At 35.0% G+C, this 25,684-nt stretch overlaps 1 pseudogene across 1 annotated transcript; it reads right to left on the minus strand.

Annotated features, from left to right (window-relative positions):
* Positions 1-1,598: 1,598 nt before the first annotated feature.
* LOC306652865 (flavin-containing monooxygenase 5-like) lies at positions 1,599-23,398 on the minus strand (annotated as a pseudogene). Its single transcript has 7 exons — positions 23,367-23,398; positions 22,976-23,152; positions 17,632-17,819; positions 15,562-15,728; positions 12,143-12,492; positions 4,144-4,216; positions 1,599-1,940 (listed from the first exon to the last, which is right to left on the minus strand). The product of its transcript is annotated as a flavin-containing monooxygenase 5-like (transcript).
* Positions 23,399-25,684: the final 2,286 nt, after the last annotated feature.

The following is a 25,684-nucleotide window of genomic DNA, read 5'->3' on the forward strand; positions in this document are numbered from 1 at the left end:
AAGGATTATTAATTCAATACATTTACATTCTAAAGCAGAGGTAAGTTTATATTATAAAAGGAGAAAATTTAAGAAGAGAACTTCAATTTACTTTTGAACAACAATAATCTGCAGATGAAAAATTACTAGTTCTACTTTAATAGATGACAAATCCCCTGTATCATAAATATTAGAGAAGGAAAAAGACCTAAGAAATAATATCAACTTTCAGTACTTTAGTTATTGAAAAGGTGAAATGATAGGCAGCTGTCCAAATAATTATGTGAGGACTGGGGATATAGCTCAGTTGGTACAGTGCTTGCCTTGGAAGCACAAGGCCCTGGGTTCAATCCCCAGCACTACAAAAAAAAATTATGTGATTAAGAACTTTTAGCTCTCATTTCTAATTCTCTTATGCACACTTGTATTTGTTGGATGTACTTTTAGTTGTTCAAATTTATCCTGTAGTTAAAAAATTGGCAGCAATACAAACTTATAAACATATTGCACAACACCTACTAATGAATATACACTTGACTAGTACTTTCAGCACCTTTTCCTATGGAGTTCATTGTGCTTGACAGCTGACAATTTCTCATGGACTAGAACAAAGCAAAATTTCAACATATGAGAAAACAATATCAGCAGCAGCACTGGATGTAAACCCAAGTTTCTGATTTCTATTTCTTTGCTCTGTTTTTGAAAACTACACAGTATGACAGAAGAAAAAGAGGTATTAGAAAAATATTCCTATGTTTTAGATATAACCTCTTTAAATTCTTATTACTTAGAATCTACTTGAAGGAATGGGAGAAAATTAGAGTAGGGGGAGACAAAACACATTTGTAGTTCACATTACAATAGTTGGCAGCTACTTATTTCCTAAAGTAAAATTCTGATTAGATTCAATCTGGGAACTAAGAGATCAAAAAATATAGGACAACTACTTTTAAAAAATCCCAATTGTCTAAACCAAGTAGAACCCATGGGTTGATGCTAAATTATTAAAACAACCTATGACTCTAGAAAGTTGAAAGTAATTTTTTTATTAAGAAAATAAAGACATGTTGCTTAGGGAGAGGAGCAAAAATGACCACTTATCAGGTACATTAGTAAATAGTAAGTAAAACAAAATGTCTTATCATAGACAACTCTTTTAAGACCATTATTTATCTTATCTCTCAGAAAACATATAGTTATAATATTAAAAACAAACAAAAATTGAGCTTTTAATAGAAAATCAAATCCTACCAGAAAAATTACATGGAGCCAGCCATTTTTTAGAGATGCTGATTTAGGGTCCCCACCATAATATTTGATAATCAACATGCCTAAGGACATAATATAAAAATGACTAATGAAGTCCCTGAGCTCACAGTCTAGAAATCATTGAAAGAAAAAAGTGACAGATTACAAGAGTAAGGGTGGGATGAATCAACACAAATGAAAACCCAGTATTTCATAGCAGAAAAAAGCAGAAAGAGGATCAATGCTTCTGAAAGAGAATAAAAGTATTTTCTGGGAAATTTGAAGCTGAGAGTTGTTCCATCTTATTAGGTTTGGAAGCCATCTCTAGATTGAGCTTCCCAATGAAAGCCAGGACATTGACAATGGGACATCTAAAAATAAACCATAATCACCACAAGTAAAATAACAGCTAACATAAACCTGCCCATTATCTTTGTTGAAGCTATGGAATTACTCTTTTCAATTACTCCTGTTTTCATAGGCTTCCTGATATGATGATCTGTGGTTAAGATGGTTTTGCAAACCCCATCACACTTTCCAGGGACATGTAGATGAAACTGGACAGAGTACAGGGTCCCAAAAATAACTGTAAAGCTAGCTTGGGGACAGTGAAGGAAAGAGACAGATTAGGCTTGACTCCCAGCAAAACAGTAATCCCTTCCATGCTATCAATGCAGTCTCCCTGAATGGTATGATATTGGCTCTCCACGTACCTAAAAGTAGAGAAGATAGAAGCCATGGCCTATCAACAAGGCATTCAATTATATGATCAATCAATCAGTGATTTCTGAGTGCTTGTATTGATTTTATATTGGACTATTAGCTGCAGTAAATAGTGAAAAGAAGATATTTGTCACCATCCTTAAAGATCTTACAAATCTAGTAAGAGATAAGATATATATACACATAACAGAACTCAAGGGTTTTGCTAAATTTTGTGGTTTTGACTGATAATAGAAATGTAAAAAAGGGCACTTAAGAGAGAGTTATACTAGGCCTTTGAAGGATGTGAAAGATATAGATAAGAACAAAGAAAAGTATTAAAAATCAGGGAACAGCAGCAAAGTGAAAGAATAAAGCAGGAATAGGTCAAAGAATATTTATGGTCAATGCCTAAATTAGTAGAAAACAGGAATGGATAGCATTCCAGATTCAGAGGACTAATGCAAAAGAGGGAACTCACCACAAAATTTTCAAACATGGGATTCTTAATTATTTTGAGGGCAATGGTGGTGGGGTGGTGGGTGTCCACATATCAGGACTTCCCAGGGAAAATGTTAACTTGGAACCCTGAAAGGATGAGGGAGGGTGACTTCTCTTACAAAAGAAAGTGGCCCTCCAGATGGATCCAGATGAAGTGATTACACCAAGAGCTTTTGGAGAGCTAAAGAGACTTTTTAGTGGGAAAATGCAGTGAACAGTAAAATATGTGGAAGAAGTGTGACTAGGAGACTTTCACTTGCTACTTTCTCTAATAAAAAGAAGAAACAATGGAACACAAAGGAAATAAGAAGAAAGTTAAATTAAGCTGATTGAGGGATCCAAAAACAAGGACAGGAAAAAATGATTAGAAAATAAATTTTAGGTAGAATTCTTGAGAGGGAATTCTGAAGGGACTGATAGATGGTCAAGTAGTACTTTATCAAAATGGGGCTAGAGTTTCAAAGAGATAAATAGGAAAGAATTTGAGAGCTTTGCTCTCTGGAGATGATATTAACACAGGTGTTTGTATGCATGCTCTTATTTATCTTATAGCATTAGGTCAAGAGCTGGAGTTTTCATGAAGGTTTCACAAAAGGATTCACTAGTTCCAGTCTTGCAGGATTGTTATGAGGATTAAATAAGCTCCATGTACATGAAATGTTGAATGTAACTGTCAACTCTTAATAAAGTTCAAATTATATCCTTAAGGACTACTTATAGTAAGAAGGTGGTGGGACAAGAATAAGTCAAAGGAAGGACAGCAGAAAAGTCCAAATAATAGAGTTTAGTGCCAGAAAAGATGGGAAAGAAAGCACTCCAAGAGAAAATGTTTAAAAATGCCAAGGTTGGTAGTGAAAGATTGGAACCTGGTCATGGATGACTTTCAAGGAAACAGTGTCAGGAGTAAGGAGGTGAGTTTAAAATGCAGGGAATCTGGGGAGCAAGGGGAGAGGCCTAAGAGCATAGGATGTAGAAACTTTAGATGTTTTGGCAATGAAAGGGGGGAAGAAAATAGGAGAGCACCTGGTAAGGATAAGAAGATTAAATAAAAAATTACTTTCTCTTCCTCCAAGATAGGGGAGATATGCTAGTATAGTCAGTTGCAGAAAACCACCATTTTGGGGACTTCAACAATCAATTTCCACTTCTTCTGAATAAAAACAACCTTAGGATTGAGCTCAATTTCAGACTTCTGAATCACTGTGTTCACCAAAGCACAAATCAGCCAGCTGATGTTATTATCTTACCACACCACGTTGACTTTTCATGCTCCAAGCCAGTATAACCTGCATGTGCTATTCACCTGATGATAGCCAGGAAAGCAGTCAGTTCAGATTTGTAAATCTACTTAACAGATTTGAAATTATCATTGATTCAACATACTCTTCCTTCCTTTGGCAGCTCTATTACTGCTTCAAGTAATTCCTCCCAAAATAACATACCTAACTTTTTTCCATGAGTTTTTTTTATCTAACTTTTCTTTTAAGTCCTAAACATAGTCTTTATACACTTTTCTTGAGTTTTCTCTCCTTTCTCATTCACATTGAAACTGTTAGTGATATATCCCCATTCACTTGTCACCAATATTGTTCCCTTTTTCATCATAATTCTCAAATTAACAAGAGGAAACTGAAATGTAGTAAATAAAATATTGTTTTTATTAAGAAATATGTAGAAAAAATTACCATACATCATCCTGGGAGAATTTCTTATCTTTTTGCCATTTCCTCTTGAATTTTAGTTATACCTGCCATCATTTCACCTTGTGAGAAAAATTTATTTAGCCCTAAAGAAAAAAATTTAAAATTTGAATGTAAATTACCTCAGTAAAAACAATGATCCCATTAATAATTACTGTGTTATGAGAAATTCAAAGAAATATAGAATAATTTTCTGTACTCAAAGAGATTATAGTTTGCTTGATTACCCAATCTGGCCACCTTCAAAATATAATAAATAGAGCATATCTAATTGGAAAAACAGAAATCTGAAATGTTCCAAACCCCAATACTCTTTTAATGCTGACAAGATGCCACAAGTAGAAAATTCAGCACTTGACTTCATGTGATAGCTCACAGTCAAAAAACAGGCACATTAAAACTATTGTATAAAATTACCTTATGGCTATGTTTATAAGGTACACATAAATAATAAGTGAATCTCATTTTTAGATTTAGGTTCCATCTCCAAAATAGGCCATTATATATATGCAAATATTTCAAATTCTGAAAATGCATGAATTTCAAAACACCTGTAGTCCTAAGCATTTCAGATAAAGAATATTCACCTGTATCAATATGTGTAGCTTACTTTATTCTGCTTACATGTTTACTGTACTCTGCTTTCCAACAAATACCTGCCTCCTCCCTAACATAGTCTTTGAATTGGTAAATAAAATATGGACACATGGAAATGAAAAATGGTCTTAAAAGCACATGGAAAATGAGATACAAGGTCAAAGGAAAGTTGGATATGGTGACACAACCTTCAATCCCAGCACTTGGGAGGATAAAGTAGGAGGATAATTTGAGTCCAGGTGTTCAATCAGTCTAAGCAATGTAATAAAACACCATCTCAAAAAAAGAGGGGTCTGGAGAAATGCACCTACACAGGTATCTTAATAACGAATGTATTTTTATACAATGGAGAGTAAAGGAAGTAAACATAAATTCTCAATCACATTTTATGCTAAAGTCCTATGGAAGATAAGCCTCACCTTCTATCCTCTTTTATTAGATAGGAGTTTGTGTAGGGGGTAAGACCAAGGGTAACTCATAATACCCAATCTTGACAAATAAATTTAAGCATTAATGTACAGTTCCTGTACTAGGATCTAACACCAAGAACATTGCTAGACAAAGGCAGAATCACACTTAAGTTCATATAAACAACTATAGCTCAAACAATTAGCCTTTTGCCCAGATATATAGCCTTATGACCAGAAATGTACGCCCTATGCCTGTAGAAAATTTAAGCTACAATCCTAAAGTGTTACTCTATAAAATTCTGGAATGTAGAATTTTAGTACAGAAGTGTGTCTTACTCAGTACAATCCTTCTTTCTACAATACAATATCAAGTGATCATCTTATTCCTCCTTAAAAGTCTCTGGTCTTAGAGATTTATCTGCCATTTAAGGAGATGATATAATTGATTGCTGTAGTTGCTGGAACATTATTTTTTGTACTGATCCCCAAATCTATTTCTATTCTACTTGCATCATTGGAATTAGCTCTTCCTTCTGGAGCCACAGAATTGAATTGACAGGTCTTAAAATATGTAGAAAGCACCTGTCATAACTACTTTAATCTTCTCATTACCTGGCTAACCACCACAGGTTCCTTATATAACAGGTTTCATGTTCTCTGCCATTCTAGTTGCCCTTTTCTGGGCACACTGCATTAACTATCCTGATATGCTCACCCTGAAACACAGAAGTCAAAAATTCAATACTCAGAGCTTACTGTGTTTTTTTGATGTCTTTTCTCATTTTAGCTACAGAAATTATTACTTATAAATCAATAAGGAAGAATGGGAATGTTTCCTTTGAAATTAATCACAGGTCTTTTAGGATGCTCAAGAAATATATTTTGAGAGTGTATTTCCAATTACTTCTTACAGGATATTCATAGAGGTGATATCAAGAAAGTTCTTGGCTGCCATGCAAGAAATTTGACTTTAATGTAGGCTATAGAGAACCACTGAAGGATTTTGACTGGGAGAGAACTCAAATCAGATTTGCAATTTAGAATACATGTCAGAGGGAGTAAATAAATGCAAGTAAATCTTGCATTTATTAGCTTGAAACTTTATGGAGGAGGAGGGGGTGGATATCTATTTCTTGGTGGTGAAAGGCAGTCAGTTCATAAACAATAACAAAAAATCAGTTAAGATTTGATGGACAAAGATATTTACAACATTCTGTGATGCAGTTCTCATTGAATTCATTAACTTTCAGTATTATCTTGTTTAGACAAATATTGTATCATATTTCTTATCTCCCTCCAAATCTTGCTCCCCTTTTTATATTCCTAGTTTACAATAATGGCCATGGCACCTGGGCAGATTCTTTTCTCTCTTATCCCCAACATTTATTCTGCCACCAAGTCCTTTTAAAAGTTCCTATGAAGTTTCATTCAAGTGTGTCGCCTCCTATTCATTTACATTGTTATTACTTTGGTTTAAAGGCTTCATGAGGTCTTACTTGGACTGACATTCGCATTTTACTCCCTCTAACATGTATTCTAAATTGAAAACTGATTTGAGTTCTCCTCTCCCAGTTAAAATCTTTCAGTGGTTCTCTACAGTGTACATTAAAAAAAAAATCCTTGCATGGCAGCCAAGAACTTTGTTGATATCACCTCTATGAGTACCCCTGACTTCATTTTCATTACTTTCTATAAGATTATTTCCCAACATTCTCAATTACTTGTAATACCCAGAACTCAACTTACTGTCATTTTCCCCTAACTTTATATAAATATTGGTGATTTTCCCATTCATATATCAAAATTTTCTTTTTTCTTTTAGTATAAAGCCATGGAAGAATTGGATACTTGTTGCCCACTGTTCCCATAGTAGCTCCTCTACATCGTTACTAGACCACCTGCATAGGATGCACTAAATATGTGTGAAGTGAATGAACACATTAAATGTTTGTTTCTTGTCTATCTTCCTTCTATGACACTGAGTTCCATGAAAACAGGAATTTTTTTTTTTCTGTTTTGTTGGAACCTAGGAGATCATATATACTGAGAGATCAGTAAATGTTTGCTGAACAATGCTGTTCAAGAACAGTGAGGAATTGAAGTTTATTTTCCCAGGGTCCCCAAGACAACGTGGGAATGAAGAGAGCCTAAATTAAACTCTATGGTAAGGGGTCTTTCAAGGTCTACTCTCAGTTGTAAGGCATGTTGTATTTGTGTAATCCTGACTTTCTGAAATCCTCACTTGCCCTGTACATTTTGGTATAATGTTACAAGAGAAAGAGATATGGTTGTCACACTGGTCTTCCAGAGCAGTTCAGCCTTTTAACCTGAAGAGAAATTGGCCAAGTCACTTGATAAGCTGAGATCTTATGAAGTTTCTACTACAGAATTCAGAACTTCATTTGCTTGAAGGCCTTACTGTATTCATTAGAACTGACATTTATTAGATATTTCTATGTGCTAGGCATTGGTCTAGCCTTGGAATAGAAAGGTAAATAAACATGATTATTTAAAGAGTTTTCAATATACTAATAAAGGAGTGAGGAAATATGGATAGGTTTGTCCTGTATAAATAGAAAGTAAAGGGAGGGCATACTAAGAAGAGAACATCAGAAACAAAAGCTCTGGGTACAATTATATCTGCTATAATGTTGATTATTAAGTCATCAGGTGCTTCTAGAAGTCTTGATGTGTGGTAAAGACTAATAAAAAATGAACCTGAAAGAGCAATTTATACCAATCTATGTTGGAACCTAAATGTCACCCTATGACATTATACCTTCTGGTAATACAAAGGATTGGTATAACTTGATATAGTTTTCAAGGAAAGAAAGTTGCTGAATGAAAGAACTCTTTGAGACTGGCAAAATGGGCAAAGAACAAAGATGCTTGATTTCATTCGTGGCAAGAACGTGGGTTCAATGTTACAGAAAAGGGTGGAATATTTCCCTTGACAAGAGGGCAATAATTCCAGAGAATAAAGGAAGAGGGAAAATGGGATTTAGTAGAGGGAAGACAGACCAAAGAAGAGGACAGACTGAGCTGGGCAGGCTTGAAAGACTAGCAGAAACTAGGTCAAAGATGAACTAGTGAAGATAAAATTCAGGGATGAGAAAGACAAGAATTTGGTAGGTAGACAGGTAAGTCATGGCTAGAATAAAAACTCAGGGTTCCTGTTGGAAGCTTGGTAAAGTCATAGGGCTTCTTCTGAAGATTTCTTTTTTGCAAAAGTTGGAAGAATGTGTGTGAGGCTTCTGCCACCATAAAAACCTGAAATTTTTGTACATTTTCCTTCGGATCACCTACTTTCATACCCATAATGCAGATTCTCCCAAATACTCATTTTTCAAATTTCTCTTTGTAAGTTACTTGGGCATGGAATAAGAGTCCCATTTGCTTCAAGCATACTAAGATGCTTTGGCCTATGTTAATGAATTTTTCTCTCCTTACTTAATTGATCTAATTAAAATATCCATTTAATATGACTAGAATTAAGCCAACCATGGGTTAATTGCATTTGGTGGTCCAGGGCTCTAAAATAGTACATGACCTACTGCATAGACTTTAAGGAATTAAGAAATGTCAGAAAATTGGAAAGATGTCTTTTACCTATTAAATATTTAGCACTATGTTTTTTCTCTCTGACATCATGAGGTTCTCATTAGTAAACAGTAAGCTATAATTCCAATGAAAACACTGAATAATTTTAATTAAATACTAGTAATGATAACAAATTTTATTATAATAATTATAGGATCAAAGAATTTCTTCTTTAGAAAGAAACTTCAAAGTAATCTGGCTTCTCTCTATTCTGAGGCTTAACTTTCCTCCATTCACCTCTCTTCAAATGGCCATCTAGCCATGTGACATTCTTTTGCTATTATGTTTGGTTTTCTCACAATCAGAGGCTTCCCAAGAAAAGGTCTTGTTGATACAGGCATTAGACTAAAAACCCTGCCCCTATTAGAAGAAAAAGTAGGCCCAAATCTCTATCATGTCAGCTCAGGAACTAACATCCTCCATAAGACTCCTAAAGCAGAAGTAAAATCAAGAATCAATAAATGGGATGGTATCAAATAAAAAGCTTCTTAACAGCAAAGGAAAAAATCAAAAGAGCTCTCATAAAGGTAGAAAATCTTTAAAATCTACACCTCAGAGCATTAATCTCAAGGATATACAAAGAACTCATAAAGCTTAATACCAAAAATCCCCCCAAACTCAATCGATAAATGGGCAAAGGAACCAAAAAGGTACTTCACAGAAGAAATGCAAATGGTCAGAAAATATGAAAAAATGGTCAACATCTCTAGTAATGAGAGAAATGTAAATTAAAATTATACTGAGAGTTCATTTCAGTCAGAAATATATCAAGAATACAAGTAACAGTAAATGTTGACAAGGGTATAGGGGAAAATGTTCACTCATACAATGCAGGTGGACTGCAAAATGGCACAAGCACTGTAGAAAGCAGTATGGAGATTTCTCAGAAAGCTTGGAATGGAACCACCATTTGACCCAGCTATCCCACTCCTTGGCCTATACCCAAAGGACTTAAAATCAGCATACTACAGACATACAGCCACATCAATGCTCATTGCTGCTCAATTCACCATAGCCAGATTGTGGAACCAACCTAGATTCCCTTCAGTTGATGAATGGATAAAGAAACTGTGACATATATATACAATGGAATATTACTCTGCCATGAAGAATGATAAAATTATGTCATTTGCAGTCAAATGGATGAAAATGGAGAATATCATGCTAAGTGAGATAAGCCAATCTCAAAAAACTAAAGGACGAATGATTGCACTGATAAGCAGATGAGGACATATAATGGGGGGTGGGAGGTTTTAGCCTTAGGGTTAGGGTTAGGTTTAGGGTTAGGGATAAGGAGGTTGGTAAGAATGGAGGAAGGAAGGACTGTATAGAGGGAAAAGAGGGGTGGGAGGGGTGGGGGGAAGGAAAAAAATAACAGAATGAATCAAACAACATTGCCCTATGTAAATTTATGATTACACAAATGGTATGCCTTGACTCCATGTACAAATAGAGAAACAACATGTATCCCATTTGTTTACAATAATAAAAAAATAATGATGTTTAAAAAAACTATACTGAGAGTTCATCTCAGTCAGAAATATATCAAAATACAAGTAACAGTAAATGTTGGCAAGGTTGTAGGGGAAAATGTTCACTCATACATTGCTGGTGGACTGCAAACTGGTGCAACCACTGTAGAAAGCAGTATGGAGATTCCTCAGAAAACTTAGAATGGAACCACCATTTGACCCAGTTATCCCACTCCTTGGTTTATCCCCAAAGGACTTAAAATCAGCAGACTACAGTGACACAGCCACATCAGTGTTTATAGCACTCAATTCATGATAGAATAGCTATGGAACCAACCTAGGTGCCCTTCAACAGATGAACAGATAAAGAAAATGTGGTATATATACACAATGGAATATTACTCGGCCATAAAGAAGAATAAAATTATGGCTTTTGCTAGTAAATGGATGGAACTGGAGAATATCATGCTAAGTGAAATAAATCAGGACTAGGGTTGTGGCTCAATGTTTCAGTGCTTGATTAGCATGTATGAGGTCCTGGGTTCGATCCTCAATACCCCATAAAAATGAATAATATAAAGGTATTAGTCCATCTACACCAAAAAAAATTTTAAAAAAGAAATTAACCAGTCCCAAGAAATGATAGCCCAAAGTACTCTCTGATATGTGGATGATAACTCATAACAGGGGAGGATAGGGAGGCAAAGTAAGGATGTTCACTGGATTAGACAAAGAGGAATGAAGGGAAAGGAGGAGGGATGAGAATGGGAAAGACTGTAGAATGAATTGACATAACATTCCTTTGCTTATATATGAATACAAGACCAGTGTAACTCCACATGTTGAACCACAAGAATGGGATCCAAATTGGAATGGGTTGCACTCCATGTATATAATATGTCAAAATACGCCTTACTGTCATGTATACCTAAAAACAACAAATTAAGAAAAAAAAAAACTTTATATGGACAAAAAAGGAAAAGGTCTTGTATTTTTTATTTTTTAATGTTAAGCTGATATTATGCAACCCTCAAGATTTCACTCCTTGGTTCTAGTTTGACTCTTTGCCCTACTAAGTAGGTTATTCCTTCAAATATTTGAAGGGAACTCTCAGATCTCCCCCAGATCTTAACTTATTTTGCCTAAACTTCTCCAGAAAATTCATCTGCATTTCAAATGTTATGTTTTCTCATTCCTTAAATCATTCTTATCTCTCTCCTTATTCATTGAATTTCAGTTTCAATTTTATAATATTTTCAGGTGGTAGTCTGATAAGTTTAGAGAACAATTATGTGTTCTGGGACATAATAAGTTTTTGATGATGCTAGAATTAATCATGCCTTTTAGAAGCCTTATCCTTTGCTGACTCATATTGAGCCTACTATCCCAAACCTCAAAGTTTCTTTCCAGTACTCCTAGCCTAAACTGAAAGAAGGTATGTAAAGAGGGTGTGAGGATTTGAAAGTTTAATATTGTACATTCTGGACTAGTCTCATACCAGGTGTTAACTTGTTGTCTGAAATTAAGTCACACCATTTCTATATTTGACATTCTCTATAATGAAAGATGGCATTCTTTTACTTCACAAATACATGCCAGTTGTCCAAAATTTAGATGAGTGTAATCATTTGGGAAATTTTTTGTCAAAAAATCTTATGCCTGTCCCAAACAGATGTACTGAATAAGCATCACCAGGGATGAGATCAAAGCATCACTAAGTTTGGAAAATATCCCAAGTGATTCTAATATATGTTTATGGTTATAAATTACTACTTTAGAGTCACTTAAAAATAAATGTTCTAGTAATAACTTTATGCCAAATATTATGCAACCCTCAACATTTCAGTCATACATACTGCTATTTAAAAGCAAGTACATAAACACAATTAAACATAATCAAGTAATTAAGTAGTCAATTTGTACAATCACTTACCTTTAAATACTTGAGTGGCCCAGCATCCTTGGAGCTCTGCAATGGACATAATGGCTCCTAAGGGTTGAATCAGGCCTATGATAGCAAGAATTGACTTTTCTAGGTTGGAGGAAGACCTTTTGATATAGGGATATCTTGTTTTTGACCACTTTGATGGAAACTTCAAGAAAAGCAAAGGCAAACCTACAGCCTGTGGCAAAGATAACAGCATCAATGTTGCCCTCTCTGGAGCCATCCTCAAATATGGCAGTTGCCTCTGTGAATTACTTCACATATCATTTCACTTTTACCAAGCCAGAAATTATATATTTGACAGATCATCATTTATTGTTGGATGCCGGCTCTGAGCTCTATGAGTGCCAATAAAGATGAAGAGGAGAAATGAGAGTGACCAAGAGAGGGAAAGAAGGGGAAAGAGAGAAATAAATCATGTAAGTAAATTTTTGCTTTGGTGGAGGTGGTTAAACAATGTCAATGGTTTCCACTCAGTCTACCAATGAAATTTGGAAAAGTTCTACTTTATACAAGTTCTACTTTACCTCAGCTTTTCAGGGCAAAAGCTGAACCCTAGAAGTCACTGAGATGGGAAAGCACTGGAGAATTGAAAGAAGAAGAGTCTTATTTGAGGAATGCATATGTAATATTAACACTCTGTGGTATCATAAGGCCATAGGCCAATAGTTTCTGTCCACATATTATTAAGTCTGGCAGAACTTGTCTGTTAATATTCTGTTCATTCCATTTCTAATTCCAAAGGCCCCAGAGGTAGATTTAGAATTTCATTTCCCAAACTGTGTAATAAATTACATCCCTATAGCAATTTAGAATTTAAATTATATTTCCATTCATTAACTTGACAGTCACACAAACTCTATGAAGGAGATAGAATAGGTGTCATTATCTAGGTTGCATAGATGTGGAAACTGAAGTCAAGAGAAGTGAAGTGACTTGACCAATGTTATACAGCCTAGTATTTTAGAATTTCTATTAAAATAGCTTTCTATAAACTCTTTTGGGATACTTTGGACATGTTAAGTAGTGTTTTCTAGAGAGAGCATGGAATAAGGGTTTCAAAATAAGAAAGCCAAGTTTCCAGTATCTTGGGTCTTTAAAAAAAAAAGTCTTAATTCAGTTTTAAAACAGTCTTAATTTCTGAGCTTTAAGTCAGTAGGCTCTGACAGTCCTCATTCCATTATCTTCCTGGCCTAGCCTCAGAAATATTTTATGATTTACAACTATCCTTGATTTTTTGAATTTAATTTGCTTTGATTCTAACTTTTAGGAAGATTCTTTTCTGCATCCCAACCTCATGATTTTATTTTTCTCTCTAAACCTATTCTCTTTCACTAGCAGTACCACCATTTACATAGATGGCCAAGTCACAAAACTGTCTCATATCTGCTTACCAAGACTATGCTCTTTATCCCTTAAAAAGGAAGATTACCCAGAATAGTTTTGTTTCCTCCCTATCTCCCCTGAACTATTACAGTTGACTTTAGGGCTCCCTTCCTATCTGCCTTCTATATAATTTGCCTTAGAATAGAAAGGCAAATAAACATGAATTTAGGATCCTCAATTTAGAAAAGAAAATAAAAAGCTAGAAAGAATATTATTGGGTCAGGTGCTGTGGTAATTCTACAATACTTTTATTACAGATTTATTTTTATGTCACTCACTTGCTTAAATTCTAGGCAAGTGCTCTGCCACTGAGCTAAATCCCAAACCCCCAAACTTTTTATTTAGCAGAGCATAGAAACAGTTTCTTACCTAATAGATCTAGAGATATATTTAACTACTCATCTACCTTTGCCATATAGACTAGATATATCAGATTATGTGCAGGTCTCAGGCTATAATTTGCCTTTTGCTATTCTAAGATATTATAATTAGAATGCTACATGCTGACACTATTTATGTACCTCTTATTATTCCATAACACCTCAATTTGTTTTGCAACTACAAAAGATATTCATGCTTAAATAACTAAGTGAAAAATTGTTGGAAAACACAACATCCAAGTATCATCTCATTAATTAACTTCAAATTGCTGAGACAATTTAGCAAGGCCCTAAGCAACTTAGTGAGACCCTATCTAAAACAATACAAGGGACTGGGAATGTAACTCAGTGGTAAAGTGACTCTGGGTCCAATCCCTAGTATCCAAAAGATAAAAGAAAAGACTATTATTGAGACATCTGTGGAAATTTGAATATGCCAACATTTTAGATAATTTATTTTTTCAATGTTAAATTTCCCAAATGTGATAATTGTATTATGGTATATAACAGAGTGCCCTTTTGCTTAGGTATATATTAATGATTTTTGACTTACTTTAAAAAAAGTTCTTAAGTATATATGTATACTACATATTGTTTGGATCTTCTTATCTTCTAAAAGGGAAAACAGAAAAAGCAAATATGGCCATATTTGATAGGTGAATCTAGGTAAAAGATATATGAATGTTCAATGTATTTATTATTGAACTGCTTTTCTGTAGATCTGAACATTTTCAAAAATGAGAGATTAGACAGAAAAAAAATCATTTAAAGTCAGTATATAAAAATGATTTCACAATGGTCCTCCTGGCTGTATGAGAATCTCATTCTTTATACTCTGCATCCTATGCATTTCTTTGTCATATCCTGTTGTCTGTCTTCTCATTTATATTTTTAAGGTAAGATCCATTCTGAAGTCTTCCATTTGTTACTCATGTTTTCCTCAGGAAAATTACTTAGTTTCACTTAGTTTCAATTTTTTTTAATCTGTAAAATTGTCATAAAAATGTACAGACCCCCAGGGCCATTTTTGAGGGTTAAATGAGATAATACATATAACTCATCACTGTGCTTGCCTTTAAAAACTCTTCAAAAAAGTTAAGGTATTATTTGTATAATGGTGTAACATGGCAGTCTGCTTTACATTAAATGTTTCTATAAATAGAAGCAGTATACTCTATGCTAAATGTAGTAAATACATAAACCCATAACATGGTTGTTTATTATTATTATGTACCACATACAAAATTGTGTGAGCTAAATTTTATACATCAGATAATGCAGATGGGTTTGTACATCAACATCACCATGATATTATAATGGCTATGATACTACTCAGCCAATAGGAATTTTTCAGTCCACATTAAAATCTTATGGGATTACCATTCTGTATGTACTCCAGCATTGACTGAAATGGCATTATGTGGTGGCATGATTGTTCACAGACCTCTAAACTCTAAAATTACCATTGCCCAAATGACAATAATACAAATTATTCCATTTTCAAGGGAACATGCACAATTAGGGTAGGCCTTATTTCAACCCAAGGTAAAAATCACTCAGACCACAACCTTCTATTCCTCAGTGTCAAAGGCATGGCTTGAGGGTCAACCTCCTTTCTTAGTTAAGTTTCTGGTAGGTCACCCACCTGGAAAGCTTTCCAGGGGTAAGTGAGCATTAGTGTGATGGCCAGTGCAAACCATGTCTCCATCAAAGACATTAACCTCCTTTTTCCCATCACACTCAGTGACCACCTCCCATTGACCTGAAGTAGAGAAATCAGGCCTCTTCTTCACACTGTACACAGTGGTCTGAAAGAAAAGTAACATACTCAGAGGACTGTAACCATAACCAGTACAATGTATATCTTCCCAGACACGACTTATCCTGCAAAATGTTACACAAAATGTTGATACCACAGGTACCATCACATCAGTAGGGTCCTTGCAAGAATATTTGATTTTCATACTCCATAAAGAACAGTTTTGTTTGAGGTTGTGGTCCAAATGAGAAGACTTCTATAAGGCACATAAAGTAAAATGGAGTTGACAGAATAATGTACTCTCCTGTGCCTCTAGAAAAGTAGGATTTGTGAGGATTTTTAGTCTCTGCATTAAGGCATTGTAGCATCTGAATAAATTCTGAATTTATCCTGTACTTCTGTGAAACTCTGTGCACTAAACACCTATTCCTTCACTAACCCCAGACATCCCAAAACTCTCTGATATCTTCCGACACCCAAATTCTGTTCTCTTTGACTTACCTCAAACATGTGACTATGAGGTTCCCTTTCATGTTGGAGTAGGAAAATATTTCAGTGGCTCTTATTTTTTTAAAGGAATCTCTCTTTGCCTTTTACATATGCCCACTTTACAAATAATTATAGAGAAAGAGGCTGTGAGATAGGAAAATAGTGGTATAATTTTTAGTTTTTTTAAAAAAGCAACAAATATAGGTTACTCTGCCAGTCTAAGGAAACACCAAGAATGCATTCCAATGAGGTTCTAGGGCCTTGGCTATAATGCCTTGGTTGAATAGTAGAGACACTAAGCCTAAACCATCCTGTACTACTTATAGTTCCTGTCATGTGTTTTTACACAAGCTGGTGCTTCTACTTGGATCATCCTTTTATTCCTTCTTTATTTGGTAGACTCCTTCCTATTCAAGACTCAGCTTGGACATTATCTTCTCTAAAAGTCTTTCCTGGAACTTGATTCCTCTTCCCTGATGGGTTAAACTTCCCTCTTCTGAGCTGTAATGCACAGATCTCTATAGCACTTATCACTTGGTTTATTACTTATATGTATAATAATAATTTTCTTCATTTTTCTGTGTCTTTAAACACAGTTACTTAGTTAAGTTACTTATTATTTTGTCTTTGCATCATCACTGCCTAGTACATTAACAAACTTGTTCAAGAACTGTCACTTAAACAGGTCAGAGATGCACCACTGGGCTGTACATGACTGGCTTGGAAATTGTCACCAGATATTTCCATTTTATTATTGTTGCTAACCAGAAAAAGGTGGAAGTTTTGGACTTTAAGCCAGGTGATATATCTGTTTATGGTCATGATTATAAATTATGGGAAAATCACAGCAGACTTTAGAGAAGAAAGGAACCAGAAGTCATACAGTACAATCATCTTCTTTTACATAAAAAGAAAATTATGATAAATTAAAGTTGAGAAACTAACTCATCTCAGGTCACAAGTTAATTAATGGTAACAACAAGGGCCAGAATTCAGGGTTTTGTTTCCTTATTCAGTGTTCTTCTCTCTCCACCAGATTTAATTTCTTTGCTTCCTCAATAACTTCTGAGTCACTACGTATTTCACCAGATTTTTTTGGTGATCACATAAAATAATATATTGAAAATTGCCTCAGAAAGTATAAAGAATAAAGCAATAGTGGAAAAGTGGAACCAGAAAGATTTAATGTTCCCATACCTATTTATTCCCCTCATCTCCTTTATTATAAGCAGAGTATGAAATGAAGACAATGAAAACACTGGGGGCAGGTATCTTTCTGTATCTGCAGCAAAAATATATGAGAGACTTTCCCAGGGGCATTTTAGAGATAGAACAAAGAGTGGAGTCTTTGTACTTGAGCATATCAACCTAATATTTACACATAAGCACTGGTAAATGAAGCCACATTATTCATTTAATTGATGAAGAACTTCAAACACAAAGACACCCACAAAACTGCCTACCTTGAACTGGATATACTTTAAAAGGTTGAAGTCTTTGGCATACATCCTGAAATACTCAAGGACCTGGGAATTGTGCATGAAGTTAAGATAATGATCTGGGATGGTGTAGTCACTGAAGTACATCATCTCCTTAGAAGTATTATGATCACCAATTTGTAAATACTGACTCTCCCTTCTTCAGGAATTTCCTGTAGTAAATTAGAAGTATTCATGTCAACTTGAGAACTAATTTCATGATTTACAAATAGCCAGTGAACAGTTGAAAAATTTCCTGAAATAAATGCCCATTTAAACAAATGCACACATACACCACCTCCATATATCTCCCAGTTCTTGGGCCCCTGTTTAGTTCCTTCCCCTTGAATCTCAGTATCTTTATGACTTGCTTTTGACCAACAGTATACAGTTGAAATGGCACTGAATGTCTTTCAATACTAAGTAATAAGTAGCCTTGCATCTACCACCTGGGTGCCTTAGAAGGCTTACTTTGGTGTAACCCAGCAGCCATGTAAGAATTTAGCTTTGGTAGCTGTGACCCAAATACCTGACAATGAGAAAGAATTCTTTTGGCTCATGGATTCAGAGGTTTCATCTCCACTGCTTTTGGCTTCAGGCAAGGCAGAAAATCATGGTGGAAGGGTATGGCAGAGGAAAGCTTCTCAGCTCATGGTAGCCAGGAAGCAGGGGTTGGGGGAAGAGGCCCAGAACAAGATAGAGTCCCCAAGGGTAACCCCACTGAACCTGTGATCTGCTTTTCAACAATGTCCCACCTGCCTACAGTTTCTACCACTGCCTAGTAATCCATTCAGCTGTCAATGAATTAATTCAATGATGATGTCAGAGCCCTAATGAATGAATCACTTTCCAAAAGACCCACTTCTGGACTATGCTGCATTGGATACCAAGACTTGAACACCTGGGCTTTTTGAGGATATTCTAAATCTTTACTATAAAAACTCCAACTACATTGAGACCACAATACTGTTAGGAAGCCCAACCTAGGCACATGGAAGAAAATATCTAGGATAGAGAAATATTCAAATAGCCCCCAGAAATTCTAGCTATCCCACCTAAAGTTCTAAACATGTGAACAAAGTAGTCACATTAAATTCAGTCTTAGCACTGATCAGATGGCAATCACAAGAAATTCCAAGTGAGAACTTCCCAGCTGAATGAACAAGTCCCCAAAATTTTTTTATATATTGAGACATTGCTCTCAAGAAAACATACTAAGTTTCTTTCCAGTATAAGTTGTTATTTACCCCATTGTTACTATTGCTGGGTAACAGTCATTTAATTGAGTAAAAATGGGTTAGATCAAAACATACTAGGGAGAGTATAAGTTAGTGTAATATTTTCTGAGTAATTCTGCAATGTATATAAAAATCCTTGAAATTTACATAGCCTTATAAAGAAATATTCAGACTTGCAAATGAAGATTATTGTTAAAGGTGTTACTGTCAGCATTATTCATAAAATAAAAAGAAATCAAGTTAATTGCTTAAGAAAAAATAACTGAAATTTGAGAACCACTGTTCTAGATCCTTGCTTCCCAAAGTATGGTCTGTGGACCAGCACAAAGGGGATCACTAGGGATATTGTTAGAAATGCAGAATTTTAGGCCCCTCCCTAGACTTAATGAATCAGAACTAATATAACAAGATTCTCAACTGATTCAGATGCACATGAAAACTGAGCAGCACTGGCTCAGATGACATTAATCCCTAATTCAGTGTCTTCCCTCCTACAACAAACTTTTTGCTTCCTCAAAAATTTCCAATTAATTACTTCATGGTGTTAAGGTGGTAATCCAATAAAATAATGCAATATGAATCCAGCCTATTACACTGTTACTGAAGTGTCACAAACCACAGGTTTTCAAATCTATTACATTTAAATTCTTTTTGATTATAGAAAATCACCTTAACCAATTTGGACCCTCTCCTTCCTTTGTATTACAGAAATGAATAAATATTAGGAGAGTGGGTATTATAAAACATTAAATATCCACAAAACAGAGTGTTGAATTTGTCCACATTCATGTTTATTTTCCTCCCAATTCTTATTAAAGAATTATTTTGTCTAGGAATCCAAAATTTACCATACTCATTTGTCTGCCTAATAATTATTTCTTCTTGACTGCTAATAAGGTTTTCAGCAGTCTTCTTTCAAGTATTTTCTTATTTATTTTACCTATTTCAACCAAAGTATTCATTTATGTTGTGTTTATGTCTATATCTCTGCCATAATTAACATTTTAGCTGTTCATGGTTCCTATATTACCTAGTAAAGTGCTTTATTGGGACTCCAGATCAACACAACCAGAATCTCATGAATGGGCTGACATCATTTTTTGTTAAAGTTCTCCCAGTGATTAATTCTTAAATATGTAGAAAAGTGGACAAATATATCCTTTTAATTGTTTTTCAATCCATTTGTTGTCTTATTACCTTTTTTGCATTTTTTTGAGGAAGGAGTTATGAAATTTATGATTTTTTAAAAAACATATTTCATTAAAGGGTGTATATTGTTTAATTTTCTGATTAAATAGTAACAGTAACATTTTATATTATATTGTGCCCACATGGCAACAATTTGTCTATCTGCTACACTTTAAAACTTTACTATGTAAAATAGTTATCTGATCATCATTATAAATATCACTTAGGGCTTATCAGAAATGGACAATTTTGGTATACTCCATAGTATACCATGGAGTTCATGAGAATCTCCAGTAATTCATGTGTACATTAAAGTTTGAAAAGCACAGTTTAGCATGATTTAATGATTTTTAGATCTGCAGTTTGACTAAAAAATACCAAGATTATTTTATAAAATTGAGTACTTATTAAATCCTTAGCATTTTGAAAGAAATTTATTAACTTTTCAAGTAATTTCATTTATAAGGTAACATCAGAGTAAACTGATATATATATATATATATATATATATATATATATATCATACCACAACCTACTTTGTAGCATCAGTCTCAATTAATGTTAATGAAGAGATCAAGAATTGATTGAAATTAATGTCTTAAGAGCTCATATAATTATTATTAGAAATTTTCAGCTGTACAAGGAGGAGACAATACCAGTTTGGTAGGTGGAACATGATCAGAAAATAGAAGTGGTGGTGTCTGAGAAAACACTTGTTTGGCAGATAGAAAAATGAAAGAGGAATCACAATAGGAGAGTAAGTGGTACTACCAGAGAAGAAAATAAAAATACACTGAATCCCAGGAAACTGTCACAAAAAATGAGAAAATAGAAACCGTGAATTTCCAGTGTTCTTATTGGACACCTACCAGTGGAGGTGGAATTTCAAAGTGCTTAGATCAATCCTACATATGAAACCTCTAACAAATTATAAACAAGTTTTGGGGGATGGAAAGACAACTAGACTCCAAATAATGATCATGGGATGGATAGAGAAGTACATATCAGGAAAAAGTTCTCAAGGTAACCAACAGCAACATGCAAAATATATTCAGTCCATTAAAGAATGTTTATAATACCTTAGTCTCCACAGCTATGTAACTGAAAAATGTGAAAAGGAGGATCTATAGCTCCATAAACATTCTTAGCAGCCACTCAGGACAGCTTCCTTTTCAAAAATCCACTTATTAAACATAAATATATTGGGTAGGAAATATATGCCAGGCATCATTCTTGGTTTTAGAATATAATAGTGAGCCATATAGGTATATCTGTGTTAAGAAAAGTCAGAGAAGTCAGAGCATTATAATGAAAGTTTATTTTTTTATAGAAGCAGCTTATAAGGAGTTGAAATTTTGCCCAGAGGATAATAAAAAAGAAATCCTCAGGCTGTATATTCAGCAGATTTTAACTTCAAATCCCTTTAGAGTTTAAAAACCACAAAACTGATAATCAGGCAGAATAAAGGCTACACTCCCAACATCATCCCTGCCTCAACTGATTTCACTGCCATTCAGTAAGTGCCAAACCTGGCTAGGATGCTTAAGAAGACTCAAAATGTGGGGGTCTCACTCTAGGCATGAATAATAACTGACATGTAACCATATGCAGAGCTCTCACTTTTATAAGTGATTGATGTAATTATTCATTCACTTACTCCCTATGATCACTGTACAAAGGAGGTATTACTATTATCCCTTCCTAAAGATTAAAAAAAAAAAAAGGGGGTCAGAGAGGTTTAATGATTTGCCCACGGCCATACTTCTTGTGAATGACAGTCTTTGAATCTAAAACAGTGCTCTTAACTTCTACACTAAGGTGTGACTGGATTTCAAGAGTAGAATTTTCTGTTACTAAATACAAATTAACAGGGTTTTCAGTCTACATATTATTATGATAAAGGTATAGGTATTTGCTAAGGGGATTCATTTTAGATCTGAATAAGACTATAGTAAGAATTAGTTCCCAAAATGGAGCCAAGATAGAACACATTTGTTCAACTAAGAAATGTCATAAGGTCACTTTTAAGTAGCTGGCCAACACTGTGTTAGTTTTTATGATGTGAAATATACCTGTGACACCTCAATTCCATTCACTTGTCCAGAAAATGAGCTTAAAAGTAAACCAAGTTAGAGGTCAATGAAGGTAATTGATACTTTTTGGCACTTAATAAGCATACCATTTAAATAGATGATATTTTCAATGGTTACTAACAAGTTGTAGGGTTGGATGTGCATATTAAAACAATTTAAGACAATTTAACTTTAAAACTGAGTATGTGTAAGAATAAGAAAACCCATTTGCCGGTGCCCTCTACCCTCTTCTGGAAGACAAAGGACTTTGAACTTCTCAAAGCAAGAAGTTTACAGCAAACAATACTATCAAATTTTATACCTTATTCAAGGACAAGAAATGTCAGAAAAATGCCTGAATATTTTTTAATAGAAAAAGTAATGTTGAAGACTGGAGGGAGGCATTCCTGGAAGGAGTTGTTAGCAGGTAATTCTAGCTCATTTGCCTTTTAGACATATCAGAAACAACCACTCTACATTTTCTAATCCCTTTGTGCTTTCTAATATAGGTTGTTCTGTTACTCATCCTCCCTGCTTCACCAGATTGTTTCCCTCTCCTGAAAAACAGAAAAACTAATGAAATGAAAATATTGTCTGTGGTTTTCATAGACAATAGAAAAGGAAAAAAAGGGACATGTGCAATGCATTTTGTAGCCAACAGAGGGAAAGAGAAACCCTCATAAATGTGAGGTGGGGAGATGTTAAGTCAACAGGCAGAATTTTATCAGGTTTAGTCACTATCAAGCTCTCATATTACCTAACATGAGATAAAATGTTGCATGCCCCCATCTGCAGGGAGGGTTTCAAGTATTAAGGGACAAGGAGATTTATCTGATACCTACACAGCCCTCCAAAGTCATCAGTCCTTTTAAAGCAAACAATTCCAAGTCTTCATACAGGCAGCACCTGACAGAAGAGAGTCCACAGGATTCACTCCCAATCATAGCAATTCTTTTCTTGGTCATGGCCTCCACAGGTCTTCACCTGGCTATGGCAATGCCACTTGTCCTAAAGAGAGAATGACAAGAGACAGAAAGCACAAATCTGTCAACAGTTTTTAATAAAGACAGTTGTCATGACACTCAAATAATTGCTGTAACAAAAGGTAACTTTCAGAAAGGCAGATTTGATTGCCCTCTTCAGAAGGAATCTCCTGCACAGGGTAGGGCAGCCCTGTTGCCTGCAGGACCCAGAGCTGAGTAGGCCCATAGTGCTATATTACTGTTTCCAGAAGCATCTGGGGGATTCTTCAGCTGCAATCTGGAAGTTAATCTGATTTTCTACTGCAATAAAAGAAATATAAACTACAGAAGTAAAAACAGCAGCAACAATTGATGGGGAGCAGCTGTTCTGTCCCACCTCCTTTCAGCCAACACCCCACTCACTCATTGGTAGCAATTCTCCCTCTCTTAATGGGAAGAAAACGTGGAGTGAAACTGCTTTGAGCAGAAAACAAAAACAAAAAAATCATCTACAACTTCTGTAGTTTTCAGCTGCTGTTATAGGCAGTGCCATTTTACTCCCTCTGGAGACAGAATGGTCCTCTAATCTCTTTTGCTCCCCTCCTCTCCGCATTCACTTTTAACTTCCTGCTTTTCCCTTAAAGTGACAAACTCCTACTAAAACAAAACTTTCAACAACTCCCAAGCAAGCTTGATAGAAATGCCAAAATACAGAACACCCGCCTTGCAGGAAATCTGTTCAAACAGGTAATCCTACCCCTTTTTCTCCCTCCTCTTCACCTCATGGACTGGATCTTCAGATCTACACTACTGGTAGAATTTACTGTAAAATCCCCATGCTTGTTTTAAACTACTTTTAGATGAACTATAGCTGTTTTCATTTCAACAACTTTTAAATATGGTTACAAATAGATCCTTGGCTTGGAGAATTATTTTATTCCATCAGGAAGATGCTTGTCTTAGACTGATATATGGTCTGAATTATGTAAAAATATAGGAAGCACACAATGGGAAACACATAATGTCCACATCACCTAATGGGAGAATGAAAGAAAAGAGGATCAAAGGTGGAGTTGTGTGTTTGTGCATAAATATGTATATATATATATATATATATATATATATATGTAATAAAAAGGAATATTTTCACTTTGGTTGGGGTATGAGAGATTGAAGCTGGAACACTTACCTACTGAGCCACAATCCTTTATTTTTCATTTTGAGACAGGATCTCACTAAGTTTCTTAGGGCCTCAGTAATTTTATGAAGCTGACTTTGAACTTGTAATCCTCCTGCTTCAACACCCTGAGCCACTGGGATTACAGGTGAGTGCCACAGCACTGGGCAGAATGTTTTAACTTTTTGATGTGGTTCTGTCAAAAGTTATTCATCAATATATACTAATCTTTCAATGGACACATCAAGATAACCTAGTCAAATAGTTCTTATTTTAAAAGAGCTGCTATTTAATTTTGCTCTGAATCCTTGTCTCACTTTGCTCCTGCAACACTTCCACTAAAACTTTTATTTAACTAGTGTCTGTCCTCACAGATTACCATCGAAAAGAGTACCTTTTGTCACCAAGGACTTTTCCTTCTGTCTAATACTACTTTCTCCTAGGAAGGTAAAACAATTTCTTTTTTTTTTTCCAGTTACCTAAATATCCTTTGAGACTTCAGAATAATTAGTTTTCCAATCCATCCTTCCCAAGACCTATGGTAGTGGAAGGGCCAAGGGATACTTAAGAACAGGACATTTCATCTACAACCACCCAGTTTGTATTAAACCATGGTTTGTCAGGTGTTGGAGAACACAGATGGTATTCTTCTGTTAATAAATCACTGGACCACATGGAGCTACATCTGAATGAGAGAGACAACTGCATGTCACCCAGATATACAATTCAAGTTGGGTGCAGTAGCCAGATGGGTTTGGGGTTGTCATCTTTGGGGTAGGAATGAGCATATCAAGAGTAGAATTAACATTGAATTTTAGTGGCTAGACAAGAAGCAGACACTGCTAGATACTCAGTAAAATGTTTTCTCCTCCTCTTACAATATAATATATCTCTTTGGAATGGGGCTGCCCAAAGAAGAACTGTATTTTCCTGGTTCTCCTTTAAGCTATGTGTAAATTTATGATCAAGTTATCACCAAGAAACATAATAAGAGCAAATGTGAGCAACTTCTGCCTAACCTGTGAGGATTGTACTATTTTGAAAATATTAATAGAACACAACAAACATAAAAAATGTTCAACATCTCTAGTGATTAGAGAAATACAAATTAAAATGGCATTGAGAGTTCATCTTCTCCTGTCAGAATAATAATTATCAAGAATACAAGTAAGAATAAATGTTGGCAAGGATATGGTGAAAATGTTCACTCATACATTGCTGGGGGGACTGCAAACTCGTGCAACCACTTTGGAAAGCAATATGGAGTTTCCTCAGAAAACTTGGAATAGAACCCCCATTTGACCTAGTTATCCCACTCCTAGGTTTATACCCACAGTACTTAAAATCAACATACTATGATGACACAGCCACATCAATGTTATAACAGCTCAATTTACAATA

Source organism: Sciurus vulgaris, assembly GCF_902686455.1.
Source record: "Sciurus vulgaris genome assembly, contig: HiC_scaffold_624_arrow_ctg1, whole genome shotgun sequence".
Taxonomy (NCBI): Eukaryota; Metazoa; Chordata; class Mammalia; order Rodentia; family Sciuridae; genus Sciurus; species Sciurus vulgaris.